This window comes from Cryptotermes secundus, unplaced genomic scaffold (genome assembly GCF_002891405.2).
Source record: "Cryptotermes secundus unplaced genomic scaffold, Csec_1.0 scaffold5, whole genome shotgun sequence".
Classification (NCBI taxonomy): Eukaryota; Metazoa; Arthropoda; class Insecta; order Blattodea; family Kalotermitidae; genus Cryptotermes; species Cryptotermes secundus.
In genome coordinates this window covers 1,502,513-1,524,453 of record NW_019724742.1, presented here as the reverse complement: position 1 = coordinate 1,524,453, position 21,941 = coordinate 1,502,513, and positions in this window count along the sequence as shown.

Below are 21,941 nucleotides of genomic sequence, written 5' to 3'. Positions count from 1 at the left end.
TGATATTAGATTGGAAAATAACTCATGTTACCAACCAGTTTCACTGATTTTTTGTGTTTTTTCGCAGCATAATTCTCAATAATAATATAATCAATACGGATAGCTGCTTCCTTCAGACTCAGCATTCCTAATCATCTTCCCTTGCCATTCTGCTTTTCACAGTAATTGAAGCAAGAAAAGCGTCGTAGAATTATGAATGGTTAATTCATTCTTCTTGAACACCGCCATACTGTCGTGAAATAGTGTTTACGATTGGCTAGGAATGTGATTTCTGTATGAGACACAAGGGATGTATACAGAATTTTAATCTGGATACTTCTATGATCTAGTGGTCAGAGTTCCTGGCTACAGATCCAGAGCTCCCGGCTTCGATTCTAGGCGCTACCAGATTTTCTAAAATATAGTGGGTCTGGAACGGGGTCCACTCAGCCTCTTGAGGATAATTGAGGAACTATTTCAAAGAAATAGCGGCTCCGGTCTAAAAAAACCGAAATTAACGGTCGTGGGGATTCGTTGCGCTGACCACGTGACACCCTCTATCCGCTAAAGTTTGCACTAATAAAATTCGCTTAGTGGGGGGTGGTGTCCAATTGGGTCCACTCGGCATGGCGGCCACTGATTGGCCTATTTTAGCTTGCCCGGGTGATTATGGTCATTGAGAATTTGGTGGAATGAAGATTGGCAAGGGAAACCGAAGTACTCGGAGAGAACCCGGCCCAGCGCCACTTTGTCCACCACAAATCCCACTTGACCAGACCCGGGATCGAATCCGGGCCGCCGCGGTGGGAAGCCAGCGACTAACAGCTTGAACTATGGCGCGGCCTTAATTTGGCACTAACTTCGCCGACAAGCGGCGGTGGCTCGGTCGGTATAGTTCGCCTGCGGGCTCAAACCACGGAGTTTTTCTGTTTTTTTGTATTTCTAGGAAAACGCCAAACTGGAAGACTGAGAAGTAGATGTCAGTTCAACCTTAATCTGGATCTTAAGGGGGTGAGGATTGGAGATGGGTTAAACTGGACGACAGCCGTGTCTAGTGTTAAATCTTAGGATCCTGTTACTACAGTGCCATCTACTTCAGTTCATTTTGAATGGACCCGATATGCTAGCAGCTTAATGAGTTTCGGAAATAAATAAACAGAATATTTGGACTCCATCCATATAAGGAGAATAGCTGCGAATAAACTGAATAACCGGATTCTCCGACCAGGATTCGGTGGACAGTTAACAAATCCCTGAACTAAGAAATTAGCTCATTTTTGTGTCACCCAGTATATCAGAATTGAACATACATGAAATTGATCTGACGAAAAATGAAAGTGAAAATGTGAAGTGAATTATGTGTCGAAGAGTGGGATTTTCACGAATGGGGGAGACGAAGAATGCATATAGTATATTGGTGGGAAGACCAGAAGGAAAGAGACCACTGGGAAGACCAAGACGTAGGTGGGTGGACAATATTAAAATGTATCTTAGAGAGATAGGATGGTATGGTATGGATTGGATTGATCTGGTTCAGGATTGGGACCAGTGGAAGGCTCTTGTGAACACGGTAATGAACCTTCGAGTTCCATAAAGTGCTGCGAAATTCTTGAGTAGCTGCAGATTTGGCGGTTCCTCAAGAAGAGATCAGCTCTATAAGTAAGTAAGTAGGTACAGTGGGATTTTACGATGAAGGCGATTAACATTAGGGTTCCATGACGACAAGGAATTTTTGCATACCTTCACGACCCATCACGTGACATACACAGTTTTACATAACATTTCATGTTTGCACGGCCCGAGGCCGCGGGGACACAGCGGTATGTGTGGAGGCACAGTTTGCACAACCTTGCAGAGACCGGGAAGTATGGTTCCCCAGACTCTCACAACCCTCATCATTAGTCGGTAAGGGCGCTAGTAATGCAGCCCCCTGAGATCAACACGACGCTCGCCTGAGATGCACAGGGTTCAGTAATGTACAATACAGATAGGCCAATTTTTTCAGTTACTGAGTGAGTGGTTTTAATACGTGCTGTTCTCCTTGAGGAGTATGGATATCTCAGTCGGTATAGCGACTGGCTATGGGTTGGACGACCGTGATGTCAGAGTTCGAGTCCCGGTAGGGGTAAGATTTTTCTCCTCTTCAGGCCCTCCAGAGCGGTTCTAGGGCCCAGTCAGCCACCTCTCCAACTGTCTAGCCGAAGCACAATGTCTAAAGGAATGTCTGCCTCAAAGAGAGACTAACTGCTGGCAGAGGTCTTCAGAACCACTGTTTCTGTATTTAGCAACGTTGGAGTTCTCGTGATTGTATTCTTCTGCAACATGTACCGGCTTTCGGAGGAATATGCTGCCACCACTTTCAGGGTAGGATATCAGGCGACAGATGCGGCAGGTTCCTTCAAAACGGCGGTAAACATGTACAAAACTAAACAGCGACACACCTCAGAACACACTGAGTAAACTTTACGTACATTTGATTACATTTCATCGTAGTGCCAACAAATTTGGAGTAGAATCCAGCGTGATTTGTGCCACTCTTGTACGCATGTCTGCGGAATGAGAACTTCAACTCCAATCAAGTAAATTGAAAGGAAACGCCTCGCTTTCACTACGTCACTTATTCTCTTACCTCGTAGTAATTTAATCCACCCCCTTAGTTTGTACGCAAAATCAAACGTTCGACCCCGAAACAGCTATGCTTCAAATAAAGAAAATTCTAAGTGCATTTTCCATCGGTCCATTTAACCCGTACATTTAGCAATGGCGCTGGGGTGGACTCTGGCGATAGTACCGTAGTGAGCTAAGCGACTTGTTCAGCGGGCAGCCTAATAACGCAGGTCGGACAGGCGCAAATGTGTGCCACTCACAACATTACCAAGTTTTGGCTTTATTTGATATTCCTGGGCTATATTCAACGAATGAAAATTAATGCTTTAAAATAAACATGTAATAATTATTTTTAAAGGCCCCTTCATTATGTTGAATGTTAAATTATTAGATAATTAATGACAAATAAATTGATTAGGATTTTGAAAGAACTGGCCCTGGCCTAACTTGAAGTACAAAACTTATCTGGAGATATTGAATAAGCCCAGGAAGAGCCTCAGAAGGGACAGTCTCTTGAATTAGACTCGAACCCAGGATATGGCGAATAAGAAAGTTAATGACCATTCCTCCCTAGGCGAAGTTGGTTTTGTTACTTGTATGTATCCCTTCTTTCATGTTCTGTGTGTTTGTATAATGTTATGAGCATAATGCTTGTAGCATAATACGAACAGTTCTTCGCCTGTTCCACCAAGACCAACATATAAGGTCATACGAATAGAGTTTTCTCATGTTATAAGTTTCTATGTGATGCGAGTGTACATAAGGTAGGAAAGATGCACATTAAGTAGGAAAACCTTAAGAAAAAACTTGAAAGACCTAGGCGTAGATGGGATGATAATATTACAGTGCATATTAAAGGAGAACTCTCCTGACTCGCGTTAGAGCAGTAGCATGTTCTTGTGAATAAGCAGTGCACCTTCGGATTCCACAAATTTTGGGGAATTTCTTGACTACCTGAGCAACTAATAGCTTTTCAAGAATAACTCTACCCCATAGAGTCAGTCACCCAGTCAATCTGTCAGCCAGTCAGTCAGTTACTTTGTTACTTTAGTTGGTTTGTGTCATATACTCTCACGTGATTGCGTAACTAGAGACAGGTTTTGGGTTGATGAGAGGATTTTTTTTTTACTTTCTGATACATTGCGTGACTACACTTTACAATTCACTATTACGCACGCGCACTAGTGTCCATAGTCACGTCGTCACTAGCCGTTGCCTGGTAGAGGCTTCCAACGGCGGACGTCCCTATTCCTCTGGATTTCCGAATGGTCCCCGGTCTCAGCTACCAGCTTCTCATAGCAACTGAACCTCAGCAGTTATCTGATTGACTGGCTAACTCAGTGACTCACCAACCAACTCAGTTTCGCTCACTTGACTCATCTCAACAGACTGAACTGAACTCCTCATTAACTGTTCTCTTTATACTGTGACGTAAATACCCATAGCTAGGCAACGACTCGGTAAACATATTCCCGCGGGTGTCAACGCGAGCCACAATAAGACGTTTATTGCTGGTCAACGGCGCGGTAAACATGCCTCTTCAACAGTATAGGCTGCTTTCTGTGGCAAGAAATTCATTAGTCTATACAAAGAAGACTCCGTGTGATGTGAAGTTACAGTTGGACTGTGAGAAATCCATTGCTAGGATACGGTTAGTGAAGACTGAGAATCCTAGTCTGTAGGATTCATAGTTTCAGATTAATTCTGAATACAAACAGACAAGGGGGCTTGGCTTAATTCATCAAAGAATAAGACGAAAAGAAAAATTAAACTTAAAAATTAAAAATATGCTTAAAATATTAAACTCCTTTACTTTGCTCATTTCTTGTTTTTCTTACCTCCTGGTCTAACGACTTCCCTTCTTTCTCTCTACTTTCCTTTCCCGTGATAATGAGTTTAAATACAGCATTTGAATTTATGACATAAATCAATTCTGCAGTGAAGGTAACTCGAGTTCGCTACCTGCGAAATTACGATAATGTAAATTGGCTGTTGGGTGCTGCCAATATTTTGCAGCGAACTGTATATTCAGAACACGTTTCAATTACACAGCCCTCTGCTTGCATTAAAATTGCCAACGCTATCTAGTGACAGGCATCGAAATTGCCAGGACATAGACCCCTACAAGACAGAGTTGTCATGGGTGGAAAACTCATTTTGCATTTTAAACAGGTTTACGCTCCTTCGACCACACATTTTCCGTCTCCATTGGCCTGTGTAGCGAATATTTCTTGTCATTTTTCTTTTTCTTGGAAAATAGATAAAGATTTCCGCTGTTTGAAGAGCAAACAGGATTTGAGTGTCTCACAGCGGTGGTTAGGAGGAGCCCTGTCTTTTGGCACATAACGTCGTACAGCTCGTTGCAAGACAAGCGAGGTATCGGAGTAGGATTTCGCCTCCATCTTCAGGGTTGAATAATAAGTCAAGCTGAAAACAGCACGAAGAAGCGCCAAGGAGTCAGTTTACTTTCAACGGACACCGTTTGAAGAGTAGTAGACAAATAAAATAAGACGAAATTTCTAAATGGTGTCGAAGATAAAAATTATGTTAGTTTATGTTATGATTAATTAGTGTAACAACTAGTAGCGTTATTATTTATCGAAGTTAAAACTATTATCAATACTAGTAGTAATAATTACTACTATAAAAGTAAAAGTAAAAAGTAAAGCTATCCCTGTACCAGGCCGTGAAGGCCCATAGAGTTGTGAGACGTTGAGGGTCCCACATTATCTAAACAATCGGCTCAAAGATGGCGGTAAGGTTGTCAGCCCTACGCGCCGGCCGCGCTTTACTCCCCAGGAAGTTATCCTGGTACTCATTTCTGTTGGAGGCTGGGTAGTGTAGAGGCCTAGTGCGGCTGGAAGGATTAGGTCAACTGAAAAAAAAATCATTGACCTCATCGGGACTTGAACCCGCGACCTTCCCCAATATTATTTATCTCCAACCACAGCCGAGGTCAATAATGGTGGAGCTATACCTCTACTGCCTCATACGTCTTCATGGACTGGTTGACTTTATGTTTATTACCGATACTGCAGTGGGAAATAATATTACCCCACAGTCATGCTAGTTATGATGTGCTTTACCCACAGCTTGTTTGTCCGAGACTCTCATTTCGTCGGACCTTCTTTAAGGTATATTTCACGTTACCTTGTAATCTCTTTCGCGGTCTTGTAAATAGACGATTTTCGCAGCCTTAAAGAACAACAGAAATTAATTACAGGTTCGCATAGTTTAATTTTTATGAAGTGGTGAGAGCAATGGCAAAAAACTGGAGACTGCTTATAAAACTCGAGAGAAGTTCATCGAGTACCGTACATTACATTAACGTCGAAGCGTGAATCGGAAGGTAAACAGACAGACAGATAAACTGTTGCTGTTGGATAACAGAACTGTAAAACCAAGGCGGGTAGCAATGATGTACGTTTGTTTCGAGTAGGTTTGTGTCATCTCTGATGATTAATCGATTTGCGTGAGGTTTATGGCACTAACATATCTCTGTGTCTCTCCCGTCTGACATCTTATGGCCCCGTTGACAGATTTCATCTATCCTGGTACAAATATCGTAGCACTAAGGTTTTCGTAGTACCTTTCGCTTCATATTACCTGACATCTATTCGTGAGGTACTCGGTTCGAATCAGTGTCGGAATAGTCTGAGATTTTAGTTGTTTTCCTCAGTCACGCCACCAAATGTGAGAATAGTCGCTCAACTTAGATTATAACCTATTCCTCCCACTCCTTTTCCAATTATTATTATTATTATTTTACTGCAATTGGGTGTTCGCCCGGTGGCAGTAGATCTTACACTGATACAGACAAGGAAAGACTAGAACACAAAGGGAACAATACAAAACAAAGTACATACAATAAACAAGGTACACACAGTGCAAATCCAAACATATAAAGTCACACAAGGGCACGTGATTGGATTCGTTTCAGTGCACTCGAACAAGGACACTTCACGTTACTTCACTTGCTTCCAGTCAGACTCCGCCTAAGGCCTCTTTACTTGTAACAGTTATTAATCTTCTTATCATTATATCCCAGCTATAGAATCTGAGATTCTGTGAGCTTCATTAAATACCCCCCCCCTCAAAAAGAAATCAACTATAACTAACACCAGCTTACGGTCTTGCAGGATTCTGACGTGGGAGTAGTGTTAGTGCCGAACAGTATAGGGCTGTGTAGCAGACAGACTTTCATTGTGAGATGAGCGAATTTTATATTTACTCTTCGATTTTATGACGATAAGTAATGAACCACTGGATCTAGGAACTTGATATTTCGTAACGAGAACAATCATAAACAGAGGGTGTGTACATATTTCGTGTGAGACATTATCACTTACAAACATGGCGCCTTTGCGAAGATTCGACGTTGTGTACGGCAAAATCAATGTGGTCAGAATGTCTGTTAGTAGAAACTGTACTTAGTAATAGATAAGTAAATTGTATAATTATTATCTATAAATTTCCTAGCCAATAAAGAAACCTTCATAAATTAAATAAATATATGGCAAAATCAACGTAGGCAGAATGTCTGTTAGTAGACACTGTAGGGCGTAATAAAAAAAACGTGGCTTTAGTCCGCAAGCGAACTTTACCGACCGAGCGACTGCCGCTTGTCTGCTAAGTTAGTGCCAAATTTAGCAGATAGAGGTTGTCGTGTGATTAGCTCACCTGATCCCCACGATCGTTAATCTCGGTTTTCTAGACCGGAGCCGCTATTTCCTTGAAATATTTCCTCAGTTATCCTCAAGTGGCGGAGTGAACCCCGTTCCAGACCCAATAATTCTCAGAAAAAATCTGGTAGCGCCGGGAATCGAACCAGGGAGCTCTGGATCTGTAGCCAGGAACTCTGACCGCTAGGTCAGAGGAGGTTCCTGTAGGTCGCAATAGATAGGTAAGTTGTATAATTATAAATTTCCTAGCCAATAAGGAAACCTTCATAAATTAAAGAAAAGCCCAGTCCTCAAATCGTTTACACCTATGCTGCTCAAGAGCTTATTGTTCTCTAGGATGAGGCGTGTGGCTGTCAGGTAGATCAAGTTAATGTTGTAAGTCAGAGAATGACAGACTGCGGAAATAAGTTGGAAAGAACAGCAATATTGCTTGAACGCATTTACAGTATATGCAACGTTCTTTTCGAAACAAAGCAATGTAAACCTAGGGGCAGACAAAACTTGGAAGCCGCGAGAAAAGATGGCGTGACCAGCTGTAATCTACTTATTAAATAATTTTGAAAACAATGATCACGGAACATGTATAAAAGCCTAAGCCGTGATTGTTAATGCTTATGACGACGATGATAATTTTCTGGCCTCACTATACAAAGTGAACTCTTCGAAGGAAGTAGAGTCCCTCTTTTAGACCTCGTCGTCCTTAACAGAATCCTCAGTGCATCTAGTCGAGTCCACTGAGATGTGGATTGTAGAGTGCGTGTGGGTGTATAACATGGCCGTAGCTACAGTCTGTTACCCTCCCTCCCTCTCTCGCACCCCCTTCCCACAATAAGCTGTAACAACAATCCCCCGCCTCTTGTCTTACTTCACCCCTCGACCAGGCGACAGGCCAGATCCGAAACCAAGGCCTGTAAGAATATCTTACGTTCTTCCCAGAGTTTCTTATTCTCATGTGTTTGAATAGACGCCTCTTCTTGGAACCTACTATAGCAGAAACATAATCATAATTGGTATCAAAACTGATGAAAAAGAATAGGTTTATGGATCAGATAAAAAGTGAAAAAAGTGTAAGTATATAAAAAGAAGTTGTTAAAATTCCCTTTAATTAAGTTCCTTCTTTATGTTCATAAGGTTTCAGATTACACGCTCTTAATTTTGCTCATTCACAGAATTGTAATCATGACGGACTAAGCTGTAACTTTCCGCTCAACATGTGTCCGCACTGTTACACGTTTTAATAACAGATAATGATGTCCTCGCTTTCAGTCTGCAAACATCCAATACATTGCAGCACTGGAGGAGCTTTCATCACATTTTGCATTTAAATTTATTTTATAAAATCTTGTGTAATGGAGCCGTTTTTCATATCCTCCTCCTCGGCATAAAATAATTTCATCAGTACTTCTTTTGGCTTGTTTTGGACTTCATACATCGTCTGGTATCTAAAAGACAAAAGACCACGACGTTTCGGAGACTGCATCTGTCTCCGTCTTCAGGTGGGTGGCGAAGGATAAACCTACTAAGTTGGGCCCGTTAGAAAGAGCTAGTCTCAATCACTGGATCACAGATCCAGTCTCCGAAACGTCGTGGTCTTTTGTCTTTTACATACCAGACGATGGATGAAGTCAAAAACAAGCCAAAAGAAGTACAGTATACACCATCGTCAGAATCCTTTCAAGCCAATTTCATTAGTGTTTTAACATTTAATTCTCTCGTATGATATTATATTCTGAATATAATTTTTTACATCTTGGATCTCATGTAGAGTTTGGCGAACTAACTCAGTCACAGAAAGGCATTCTTGAGAAGTTAATAGTTGCTCACCTACTCAAGAAATTTCCCTGCTTTTGTAGAACCAAATTCGTACATACAGGATTCATTATCGTATTCAAAGGGTCCGCCACTGCCCTGAGCCAGAAGAATCCACTCCACACACACACGTCCTATCCATATCAATTTGCTCTGTCTCACTTACCTAGATCTTCTAAACGGTCCCTTAATTTCAGGTTTTCTGACCAGAATATTTTAAGCATGTTTTGCTCCCCCATGAGCGTTAGTTGACCCGCCCGGCTCATCCTAGTCACGTCTGGAGAAGAGTGAAACTTTGAAGCCCGTTGTTATAACATTATACGAGTATAGTGAGCATTTTAGCCCGTTCAGTTGATTATAGAAAGCGGCCCAAGGTCAGTTAACCTAAAATATTCTCTCGTAATAACTGGAAGGTTCGGACACAAATCTGGCACTTAGTTTGAAAATCGGTATCACTTCGTTGTGAGGTGTGCATTGAATACGAAAGATCTCATTTCGAAAAATTTTTGTAACTTCAGTAAGAAATAAGAAATGTGTGACTTATTTTATTGTACATTGTACTAAGCATTTAACTGACGCTTGAGCCATTCTGTAGGAAGAAACATACGTTTAAGGTTCGGCCAGACAGAGCGCTACGTACGCGACGCACGCTATGTACGCTATGTTCGCTATACGAACAGAAAAATATCTCCCTTTATTGCTGATGTGACGGGCCACACAGACTTCCGTACGCTACGTACTCTATGTTCCCTACGTTAGGTGCGTCGCAGAGTGTACACAGCGTACGTAGCGAACATAGCGTAGCGCTCTGTGTGGCCGAACCTTTACAGTGTCATGCCCTCCTGTACATCGCAGCTCTGCCTGCCGTCTGCTGTCACGCCGGTTCCTTAGTCTGCTTATTGTTTGAGCCTGAAGACGGAGCCCATACCTTCCTCTGAAAAGTCGGTTGAATTTCAACAGACTACACGGCGCTATATCCCAGAAAATAAACCCCCTCAACCTCCAGAAAACTTGATACGGGCATCATAACAAAAAAAAACAATTTCATCTGTAACCGTATTAATTTCTTACCATCAATAATATGTGAGCTGGAAGCGAAAATAGCGTCACTTAACGTAAAAAGGCTATCCCTGTAACAGGCCGTGGAGGTCCATAGGGCTGCGAGACGTCGAGGCTCCCACATTTTCTAGACAATCGGCTCACAGATGGCGGCGAGGTTGTCAGCCTTACGCACCGGCAGCCCTTTACCCCCCTAGGAAGATTCCTGGTACTCGTTTCTGTTAGAGGCTGAGTCGACTCCAGGGCCATAGTGCGGCTGGAAGGACTAGGTCAATTGAAAAAAAAACCAATGACCCCCTTGGGAATCGTACCCGCGACTTTTCGGCATGTAAGCATAGGGCCCTAGCCAACTATGCTATCGCGTGTCCTGACGTCACTTAACGTTTGGCATATAAATATTGTTAAGATAACCTCAAGCAGAGAACGGGGGAGGGCGGAAACCTGTATTTAGTTTTGTGTTTGGTAGCGATTCTATTAAAGCATTTTATATAGGCGTATGTAATTAACATGCAGATTCTGTGTGGATTATTGTTTACATGCAAATAACTACTAATATAGGATGACGCGAATAGTTGAAGTTATAACTGGAAAATTTAATAATGTTGAGGTTTACACTGGTAGAAATTACGCATAGAAATAGACCAGCAAATAGTAAAGTTATTAGTTTGTGGTTATACAATTAATCTCACCATTCTGACATAAAAACTGAAAGAAAATGGGTGTAATTATGCGCAGAAATTTTCTTCGTGTGCTGCAAACGTAAATGCGCATTCTTCAGCTTGGATTTGATTGCTTTCCTTGCCCCGCCGCCAAGCCACAGCGGTGGTTAGGAAGAGTTCCATCTTCTGGGGCCGTGTAATACACGTACTTGGGAAGTTAACCGACGTTTTGAAGGAACATGTCGCCTCCAATTTCAGGTTCGAAGAATAAGCCACGCAAGTAACCAGCGCTAGCAGGTAGCAAGCAGAAGGTAGAGCCGACATGTCTCTCCGAAACGTTAGTTTAATTTCAACAGACTACACGGCGTCATATCCAAGAAGATAAAATCTTCTTGATCGATGTAGTTAAACGAACCCGGAATAAGGATTCGATTGCACCCGTATGGGGTCGTGACATACGATGGGTGTTTTCTGTAAGGGCCTCAACAGAAAACAGAAGACAGGTGGAAAACCGCAGAACAGAATATTTTTGTTTTGCCTCCGTTAAATATCTTTAGGTTCTTGCATTTGATGTCAGCTTGCAGTTTGATTATTCCTATCTGACTGTGTCATGCGGCATTATCCGCTGGTAGAATTCTTTTATTAGGAGTTGTCAGGTTGACTGACTGAAATTTAAGTGTTATATAGCAACATACATACATACATGGTGTCCCTAGCACGTGCGTGTCTGGAAACAATTGTAAGCATCTCTCATACTACATGACGTCACATCCCAGAAGTCTGTCTACCCATGGCTCACAGTACTTTGTTGGACCTTGGCCGCTTTTTCTGTTTCTTAATCTTATATCTTACATCTTAGTCCCATGGGACTCGTGCCCAAAAATCTCCTCTGGTTGAGATATTATGAAAGTCCCATTACGAACAACGGGCGCTGATGGAAATTTGCTATCAGAAGCCTACTAGGCTTCCTTCGCAGTTCATATTTGCATATGGAAATTGGTTCATCTTTCCTGAAACATCTGCAACAAAATTACTTCAAAATTTTTGTACAGCATTATTATAAACTAACACTGAACGTTCCAGGAAATTTTATGCATATATTATAATACATGAATACTTTATTAAATATCAGTTTTTGATGCAGGCGTTCTTGACGTCAGCTGCCCCTTACACCCCGGTACTCTTAGCTGTTGTATTATTTGTATTATTGCAGTCGAGTTTAACAATACAAAGGCTGAGATCTGTCGGCTACAGGACACGTACCTGACACCCAGGATACAACAATCACATAAAGGTAAAGGTAAATCTGTCCATGTGCTTAATTAATTAAGCACTACGCCATGGAGATGTATGGGGAAGTGGATGTATAGATCCCCGTTTTTTTGATCTCGGCACTAGTTGGAGTTGAGCGGTCAGCTTCAAGCCTCGGCCGCTTGGGGTAGGCCCAGATCCGGTCTGGACGACATGGAGAAGTGAAAATTCTTGCCCCCATCGGGACTCTAACCACGACCCCTTGGTCGTCCAGCCCCTAGCCATTCACTATACCGACTGAGCTACCCCGGCTCCTAAACAGCGATCACATAAATAAATCAATTAAATAAAGATGGGTACTGTTGGGATTCGCCTAATCCACGAAGTGATGATGATGGTGAACACATTGCGCGCGCCATGAGGGCCTGAATAGGTTTCAGTGATACGTTCGCAAACACTGAGTTGCCTGAAAACTGTCCAATAAAAGTTGACATTAATATCTTATAAGTCTCCGCAGTTTCTTCACGCTTGCCAGATCAAACTTGGATGACGTAGATGTTTGGGTCAGACAGCATAAACTAGGATGGATAAAGAAAAGAGGAGAATAAGAGGGAGGACATGTAGGGGGAAGACGGAGCAGAAGACTGGGAGGAAGAGCATAAGGTAGTGTGTGAGAAGAAAGGAGAAATAAAGAAACAAACGATGCGGTGGTCAATAGTAGGACGAAGCAGACTGGGAAGGAGGTGCACTACACAGGAACGATCACGAAGCTACCTTCGCCTGATGATCACGCTATACGCTGCACATAGGCGCCGGAGAAGTTGCGGCATGAGCAAGGCTGACCATGATTGGATACGGGCAGGACGGCCGAGGGGTGGGAGTTTCAGTCTAGGTGGAAGGCAAAATTTTCGCTTGTCTTCTTCCCCCTAACTCAACACGTAAACCATCTCCCAACTGGACGCTATGTAAGCACCGTCAAACGAACTCCCAGTTCTGTAGGCATTTCGGATATTTGAAGTTAATAATGAATAAGTTTCATAAGCATACTTAGGTATATCTTTTACATAACCTCAACAACCTTCAAAAAAACTTTTTTCTTTTTTTTTTCAATGGCTCTTTCCATCCCATTCGGAGCCCTGCCCTGTTATTCAGTTTCGTAATCGTTTTTACACAGCAGGACTCCTTGGACGGGGGATCAGCTTGTCGCAAGGCCTCTACCTAAACACAGGTCAACACAAACACAGAATAAACACATGCACACACCAAACATCCATACCTTAAGTGGGATTCGAACTCAAGATCCTAGCGTCCGAGCGAGCGAAGACAGTTCTTGCCTCAGAACACGCGGCTACTGCGCCCGGCTCAAAGAGACGTAGAAATAAAAAAAAGTAAATGTGGGACGTCCTCCTCCTCCTTTACATTCTTATTCGTCTCCTGCGTCGTTTTATTCTTCATCTCTTTCTTGGTCTCATTCGTCTTCTGTATATTTTTCTTCGAATTCTTGTTTCACGTCCCTGCAAGAACAACCACTGGACGACAGGATCTGCTCCGGGACTCGTATTGTGCGAGCACTTCTGGGTCTAGCTGCATCTCGTCTTCCATACGGTTCGCACAGGAATTCCATTCTTTGAAATTTAATTTATAAATATATTTTATTCCATAAAATATATTTTGTATTTAACAGAATTTTTGTATAAAATTCCATTCAGGGATGCTTAATGTTAAATAACGTATTCTGTTAAATGTCAGTTAGCATATTTATAGGTTTGACACTACATATAAAGTTTACAGATTCTACAGGTTTAAATGTAATATGTTAATAAACAGAATCTATTATTTTCCCATATGTTTGTATATTTCAATAAACGTAATGTGTTAATTACTACATATTTCGGCCTTTTTTTGACCATGAATCAAGCATACATAGATTTTCGTACAGCTTTTCGGTCTATAATTGAATACTCATCTCCGATCCCTGCGTTATCACATATCCTCCTACTCCCAACCTCTTTGATTTCTTCACACAAATACACGCTGAAAATTACAAATTATGAAATTCTTATAATCCGTTTTCTGCAACTTCCGTTTACTTTAAATTTCTTGGGCATAAATGTGTAACTATTTCTGTCTCGTGGAATATAAGGCAGTACAGACCGTTGAAAGTCAACCGACGTGAGGAATGTGTCTCCGTCTTCAGGGTCGAAGAATAAACCAAGAAACAAGCATAATTCTGCTCCGTTTGATGCCTGCTTCATGCTGGGTTCCTGCTTCACTTATTCTTCATCCCTGAAGATGGAAGCGACGCGCTTCTCCGAAAAGTCGGCCGATATCAACAGATTACACACCGTTATATCCCATCGCTGCGAGAACCTCAAACCCTACGTTTAACAATTGAAGACTGAAGTGCATATTCATTCCGTAAATGGAAAGACAATATATGTAAGGTAACAGTAAAACTATACTTATGACAGGCCGTGGAGGCCCATAGGGTCGTGAAATGTCGAGGCTCCCATATTATCTAGACAATCGACACACAGATGGCGGTGAGGTTGTCAGCCCTATGCGACGGTCACCCTTTACCCCCAGGAAGATTAGTGGCACTCATTTCTGTTAGAGGCTGACTAAACTCCAGGGCCATAGTGCGTCTGGAAAGATTAGGTAAATTGAAAAAATATAATGACTTCATCGGGAATCGAACCCGTGACCTTCCGGCTTTTGCATAGTGCCTCAACCAATTACGCTACCGCGTGCCCTCGATAATATACGTACAGAGAAAATAGTAAACAAATACAGAGATAGGAAGTATTCGTCTCTAGCCTTGACTTCACTGGTCAGTGCCCCTGTCTGAGCCCCTGATTTGAAACACATGATTTTGAGATTAGGCAGCAGCGATAACCGCATGCAAACTGGGTCGCGGAAGAAAGACGGCCAGTCACACTGTCGCGGCTTCTGTTAATTGTCCTGCCGACAGGAACGCCTTAAACGGACGGGGCAAGGCAAAAGTTGGGGGCAGTGACACAGAACATCAGAACAGTATTTACAAAGCTATTACAACCTACCATATCAAAACTTGTTTTAAGCATTTTCGGGCATGCTCCTCTCTCCTGAAGTGACCCAAAATATTTCACTTGCCAACATGTTTCGATAGTTGTCACGTATAGAGCCGTTTCTAAACAGCGACCTTGTTCCAGGGAGATATAATTCCGGGGACCTGGCCCTCCAGGTTAAGGAAGTCTCGAACCTGAGAGAGTAAAATGTGGTTATGAGTCCCGAGGAACTCGGACCCGTTAATGACTGCACTGGCGAGTGTCAGCAGCATTTCTAAATGACAGACTTGCCCTCTCGTTAGAGAGGATATTACGTAAGGATTATGACTGTGTAAATGTTCAGTTGAAAAAATACTGGTCGTGAGTCTCAAGGGGCTTGTCGCCAAGACTCTGACTCTAACACTGACTCTGGCTATCACTTCTTCCCACAAATTCTCGCTATGTATTAAAAATTACGAACAGGGCGAGGGTGCAACGCTTGTTATAATTGGAAGATTTAAGATAATAGGTTTCTGTCTATCTATCTATCTATATATTCATGCTGCCCCCACTTGGAGCATAGGGCATCCGTAACGGATGTCTAGGACTCCTTTGAAGGGGGATCAGCCCTACGCAAGGCCAGTACCTAACACAAACATAGAATGAACACATACAGATATTCATGCCTTGAGTTGAATTCGGACCCACGATCTCAGCCTCCGAGTAGGAGAAGGCATTACATACCTTAGACCGTGTGGCCACTGTGATCGGTTTATGCTGCTTTACTAGTTACGGATAAAAAGAAGAAAAGCTATCCCTGTACCAGGCCGTGAAGGCCCATAGGGTTGTGAGACGTTGAGGCTCCCACATTATCTAGACAATCGGCTCAAAGATGGCGGTAAGGTTGTCAGCCTTACGCGCTGGCCGCCCTTTACCCTCAGGAAAATTATTTAATTAATTCCTGGTATTCATTTCTGTTAGAGACTGAGTCGACCCAAGGGCTATAGTGCAGCTGGAAGGATTAGGTCAATTGAAAAAATAATCCAATGACCTCATCGGGGTTTGAACCCGCGACCTTCCGGCTTGTAGCATAGTGCTTCAACCTAATTAACCGGCGAACGTCATAACTCATATTTAGTTCCACCGTGTGGAGAGAAACACTTCAAGTACAGCAGACGTATTAACGTCTTTCCATTTCATTCTGTTATATGAGAAAAGGCGACGTTATATTCCCTTTCCGAATACATGGCTTTCACCATGACAGTAATACTTGAAGGCTAGACTCGACACCAAACACAAAAAGTGAAATTTTTGTATTCCTGTTCTTTAGTGACAGGTTACAAGACCCACTATTTAGAAACCCCGGATTTGACGTTATGTAGAGGTTTCGGAGACGTGTGGGATACTGTGAAGAAGAGAGGTCAATAAGAGGTCGCATCTACGTAGCATAACGTGGCAGTGTACAGGGTCAGCAGGCCACTGAACTGTGTGAAGTGGATTGTCACTTGACCCCGCCCTGAAGTCAAGAACCGTGACCGCCATCCTCCCAGTACAGTCGGCATTTCAGCTCCCTGCAATTATTATGCCTTCTTCGCTTTACGTTTCTCGATGATTCTTATTAAATTTCGTTTTGGCGTTGGGCTCTATACTGAAATTAATTAGCATCTCCATTAGCCCAGTAATATTCATATTAAAGGTAAAGTTGATCCTATCCGTAACTGATTAAGCGAATAAGAACTACGCCATGAAGACCTGTGGAAAGCGGACGTGTAGTTCAACCACTATTGACTTCGGCATTAGATGGAGGTGAGTCATCAGCTAATATATCTTTGGCTATCGACAAGAAGGGCTTAAGTCAAAGATATAAGGGCGACTTGGTGGATGGAAACAGCCACCTGCTCACGCTGGTTCCTAGCTCGTGGATTTTTATATCCTGAAGATGGAAGCGATACATTCTTCCGAAACTTCGGTTTACGCAATATTCACACGGCGCCACATCCCAGAAGACGGCATTCTTAATAGTAACCGCGGTGAAAACCTCGAATCTTATAGAGAATACACCTTGTTACCAAAATCTGAAAGCATGCCCCAGCAAAATTGCACTGTGAAGCCTGCCCATAGACACTGCCTGCAACGTCATGGGTGAAATGTCGGCAGTAATGTTGGGTAACAGTTCCACTAGATTCCTTGAGTGTTTCCTTTCATGTAATCCCATAGAAAAAAGAATGTGGCAGTGACAAATCTGACCAGCGTGGGGGTCACAGTCCAGTTGAACTATGACAGGTTGCGCTGGTGACATTCCTGACACTGGTTTCTCTTTCGAAAGATCACCCGTTACAACACGTGCAGTATCTGCTAGAACGTAACGATCATCCTACTCGTGCTTGAAAGTATGAATCAGTGCAGCCAACCCTGCAGATATTCCCCCATTACCGCTAGCTGGTGTCAATTCTGTGCCAAATTTAATGTGAGTTACATCGTCCACAAGGGCGAGCCATAGCTCAAGCGGTTAGTCGCTGGCTTCCCACCGCGGCGGCCCGGGTTCGATCCCGGGTCTGGTCAAGTAGGATTTGTGGTGGACAAAGTGGCGCTGGGGCAGGTTTTCTCCGAGTACTTCGGTTTCCCCTGCCAATCTTCATTCCACCAATTGCTCCACAATCACCCTTACCTGTCATCTGGGGCTGGTACAATAGGCCAGAAGTGGCCGCAGTACAAGGGACTTAGTCCCACTGCACTAGCAGTAAAAAAATACATCGTCCACATCCAACCGTACAAGAAGGGTAAGGTCACTACCGAGCGGGATGGCGTAGCGGTAATACTCTAGACTTTCATTCGGAAGGTGGGCGGATCGATTCTCGGCAGGGACACCAGCTATCCTATTTGAAGTTCTTCGTGGTTTTATTTTCAGTCCCTCCAGACAAATACGGAGGTATTACCTACAATAGGCCACGGTCGCTAATTCCAAATCTTCTTCAGTTCCTTACTCGCCAGTTGTACTGTGCAGACTGCAGTAGAGACAGAACCGTGAAACAAACCACAACAGAACTGATTGGGCTCCAACAGATGACACATAATTGCAGAATATGTTGTTAGAATCATTAATATTCACGTTCAATAATGCTAGGCGGTCGATTAATTAGTGTAAGGGGTGAACAAACGTTATGGACGAAGGACATGCTCAGGGGATTGCAAGCGTTATTCTGGGTCCGAAAGAGATTGACGCAACGCTTCTTGAATACTTCTTATAATATACACAATCAGTCGGTATAGCGACTGGCTGCGGGTGGGCGGCTGAGGGGTCGGAGTTCGAGATACGGTAGGCTCAAGAATTTTCTCTTCTCCACGTCGTCCAGACCGGCTCTGGGATCCCCCCAACCTCCTTTCCAGTGGATAACGGAAGCTCTTCATCCAGGGGTAAAGAAGCTGGGGCGTGAAGCTGACCACTCACCTCCAGCTAGTGCCGAGCTCAAGAAAATATGGATCTATACATCCACGCCCGCATACGCCTTCATGGCGTAGTGCTTAATTAGCTAAGCACAGGGATAACTTCACTTTTAACTGATCGCATTATTGCAGGTGCTAATAAGGTGTTTATTCAAATAAAAAAATTATATAAATTGAAAGTAACACTACAGAAATTTTTCCTCAATACTTCCACAGGCCGGTCAGAAGCACTCACTGATGTGATCCGCGAGCCGTAGTTTGTCACCCCTTGGCTAGCGTGTGTCTCCTTATTGCTTAATCTGTTTCTTGGTTAACATCTTGTTGATTAAACATTTTATATACTGGCAGCCTACTGTTCGGTCGGCCTGTGTTCTTGGTTTACTATTTTGTCCATACATGACAAAGACCTTACTGAGACTACGCGTTCTCTGTCCTCCATCTCCTGCCGAATCCAATTGTGACGTTGAGTGCAAAGTCGTGCTAAACCCGAAATAGATTTTATCCACGGAGTAAACAATTTCGTTAACTGAAACTCTGGGTGTTCTTTCTTTTTCACTCATAACATTCCTCTAAAGGAAGACTCTATTACAACAAACTGTATTGGAACTAAGAAAAGAGCTTTAGGGAATATTCACGAGGCATGTTTCCATAAGTTTAACAAGACATTGTAACTCACACACAAAATTTGAAAATATTAAAATATTTATATTTGCAGTCACAATACGATTCCTCAATTCTGCTCGAGATAAAAGTTCTGGCAAAGTACCGAGCTTAATTCTGGGATCAATATGTGATTTTATTTCAACGAAACATTTTGATTTCACTTTCATGTGAAACATCAGCTATGATTACAGCTGCATAAATCAGAAATTCAGTGTTTACATTATGCTTAATATTATTCACTTGCTTACACAATCATTCAAACCTTATAGTAGAACGCTTCTTAATAAGATGTTAGTGGCCAAGGTGATTAACAACTTCCCTCTCTTCTGTGGAATCCAGATGTATGTTAATGTAGTACTGTATCTGAGCTTCCGTTGCGTTACTTGTGTCCTTGATATGCAGTATGTAATACAGAGCTGTAAATGTAAACTTATGTAGCTTTGTGAGAACACTCCTTAGTCCATGTTTTCATATATATATTCATGACATATTTCGGCCACATGGGGCCATCATCACATATATGTTGTGACATGTGAATCCATTGCTACGTAACGGCTTGTTGAAAAACACTTCAGAGGTTATGACAGAGACATCGATTCCTAGGCAACACATGCAGAAAGGTTTCTGTTGCAACGGCTAGGTAAAGATCTTTCACACAGCAACGAAAGATACGTTTCAATTACTGCCTCAAAAACGAAGTGTTCCCTTGCACAGAGTGTTTCATATCCGGTCGGCATTGCCAGCTTAGGTCTAGGGAATACAGAATACAGAATACAGGCACTACAAGAGTGCAGAAGAGATATACGTATACTGGAGAGTACTGCCGAGTAGCAGAAGCACAGTCCGAGAAGAGATTGGTGTACAGACCTGCTCACCGAATTCGTACAAGGAGCGTCTAAGAGTGGAAGTGTTGAAGAATTTGTGTGTTATTGTTTCAGTGGCCTTTTGAAGAATTATAAGTATTTGTAGATCCGTCTGTGATTATCACACGAGCTCTTTAAAAATCTCTACATGGGACGGTCAGACATTTCTATAAAACAAAGAGTTAAGAAAATATAAAAAAGAATGGCATAATGGATAGCGTGAAATATAAAAAGTTCACAATGCTTCTAACTTAAAAAATCCAACTTGTGCAACGTTTACAAAAAAACATGTGCGGTATTTCTCCGCGACAGTGTTGCCAACCACCATATGCCGGTCCCCCACTCATACCTGCCTCAATTTGCTCCACCCTCCAAAACAAATTACCACAAACGAATGAAAACGTCCACAATGAACTATTTATTTCAATCATGGTGCACTTGTTCTCACTTAATTTAAACATGAATTGTTAGTATGCTATTAATATCATTGAAACAATCAAATAACTCGTTTGAATACTGAATAATCATAGAAAATTTTGATGATTATAAAAGGTAATAAACCAATATCAATTTTTGATGCAAGTTTAAACTCCAAATATGGGGTACAGACAGCTGTAGTGGCCATTATTAATACAAACACACACAAGCGTGAATGTGAATACCTGATGTTTATATATATATATATTCCCCCCCCCACCATCTCTCGTGGAATCCTTAGCGACTTTTCGCAAAGCCCTAGGGTTCCGGGGAATCCCTGTTGAGACCTTCGATGAGTATAGCCTGTATATGACCGATATTTGAACCGGGAGCTTCCCGAAATGTTACCGATTGAGCCAGCTTCCTCGGTGGCCGTCACGCAGATTAATGAATCAGGAAGAAACATCTGTGTGGGATGTTACAGACCTTTTCTCTGTCCATGTCTCACAATTCAGTGGTTCTACCCGTTCTAGAAGGCCGTGATGTGGCTCAGTTTCACCAATTGGTGTTCATTCAGCACGGAGCGCATGCAAAATGGATTACGTATTGATGTCGCTGAGTTCGGGCTCCGCCTGAAAGCGAACGACAAATGAGAATATGAAGAAAGCAGTCTTCTGGGATGTGGCACCGTGTAGATGTGGTGTTAACCGACGTTTCGGAGGAAAGTATCGCCTCCATCTTCAGGGTAGAAGGAAAAACAAGAAAATCCGCAATCGAAGAGACCGTGAGAACCGGTGTTATTGCATGAATTTCACGCAGTCTCTCTTATTTGCACGCGAAATTCGGCCGTCCACATTGCGAAAATTTCCATCACTAAAACAGAGGCCGCCGATCACAATGGCCGCGCGTTCTAAGGCATGAAATATCTTCGCTCGCTCGAATAGTGGGATTGTGGGCTCCCGAATCCCACTCGAGGCATGAATGTTTATTTACGTTTATTCTGTGTTTGTGCTGTCGTGTGTAGATATCGGCCTTGCGTCGAGCTGATCCCCCGTCCAAGGAATCCTACCGACTGAAGTGAAACGAAGCGTTTCACGGATGTCCTTTGCTCCAAGTAGGAGTATCAGGAATAGATAGATAGATAGATAGATAGATAGATAGATAGATAGATAGATAGATAGATAGATGCTGCCGTAACAGTTATCAATTGTTGTGTCTTTCAGCTTGTATCTATTTTAATTACGAAATGGCAGTGCCTGTCCGATGGGCCCGCTCCACTCCAACTTGAGACTAAATGTCATTGACCTCTAGAAACATGGAGATACTCCCGTGAACCCCTGATTGCGGCACGGGCTCCGGACAGGTTTTGAAATTTAAAATGCAAACTGACGTCATATACTGGGCACCAAGCGGACTCACGAACCTGTTCTTTACACCAGTCAGAATCGTCTAGAAACTAGACTAGTTTTCGTGTAAATGAAA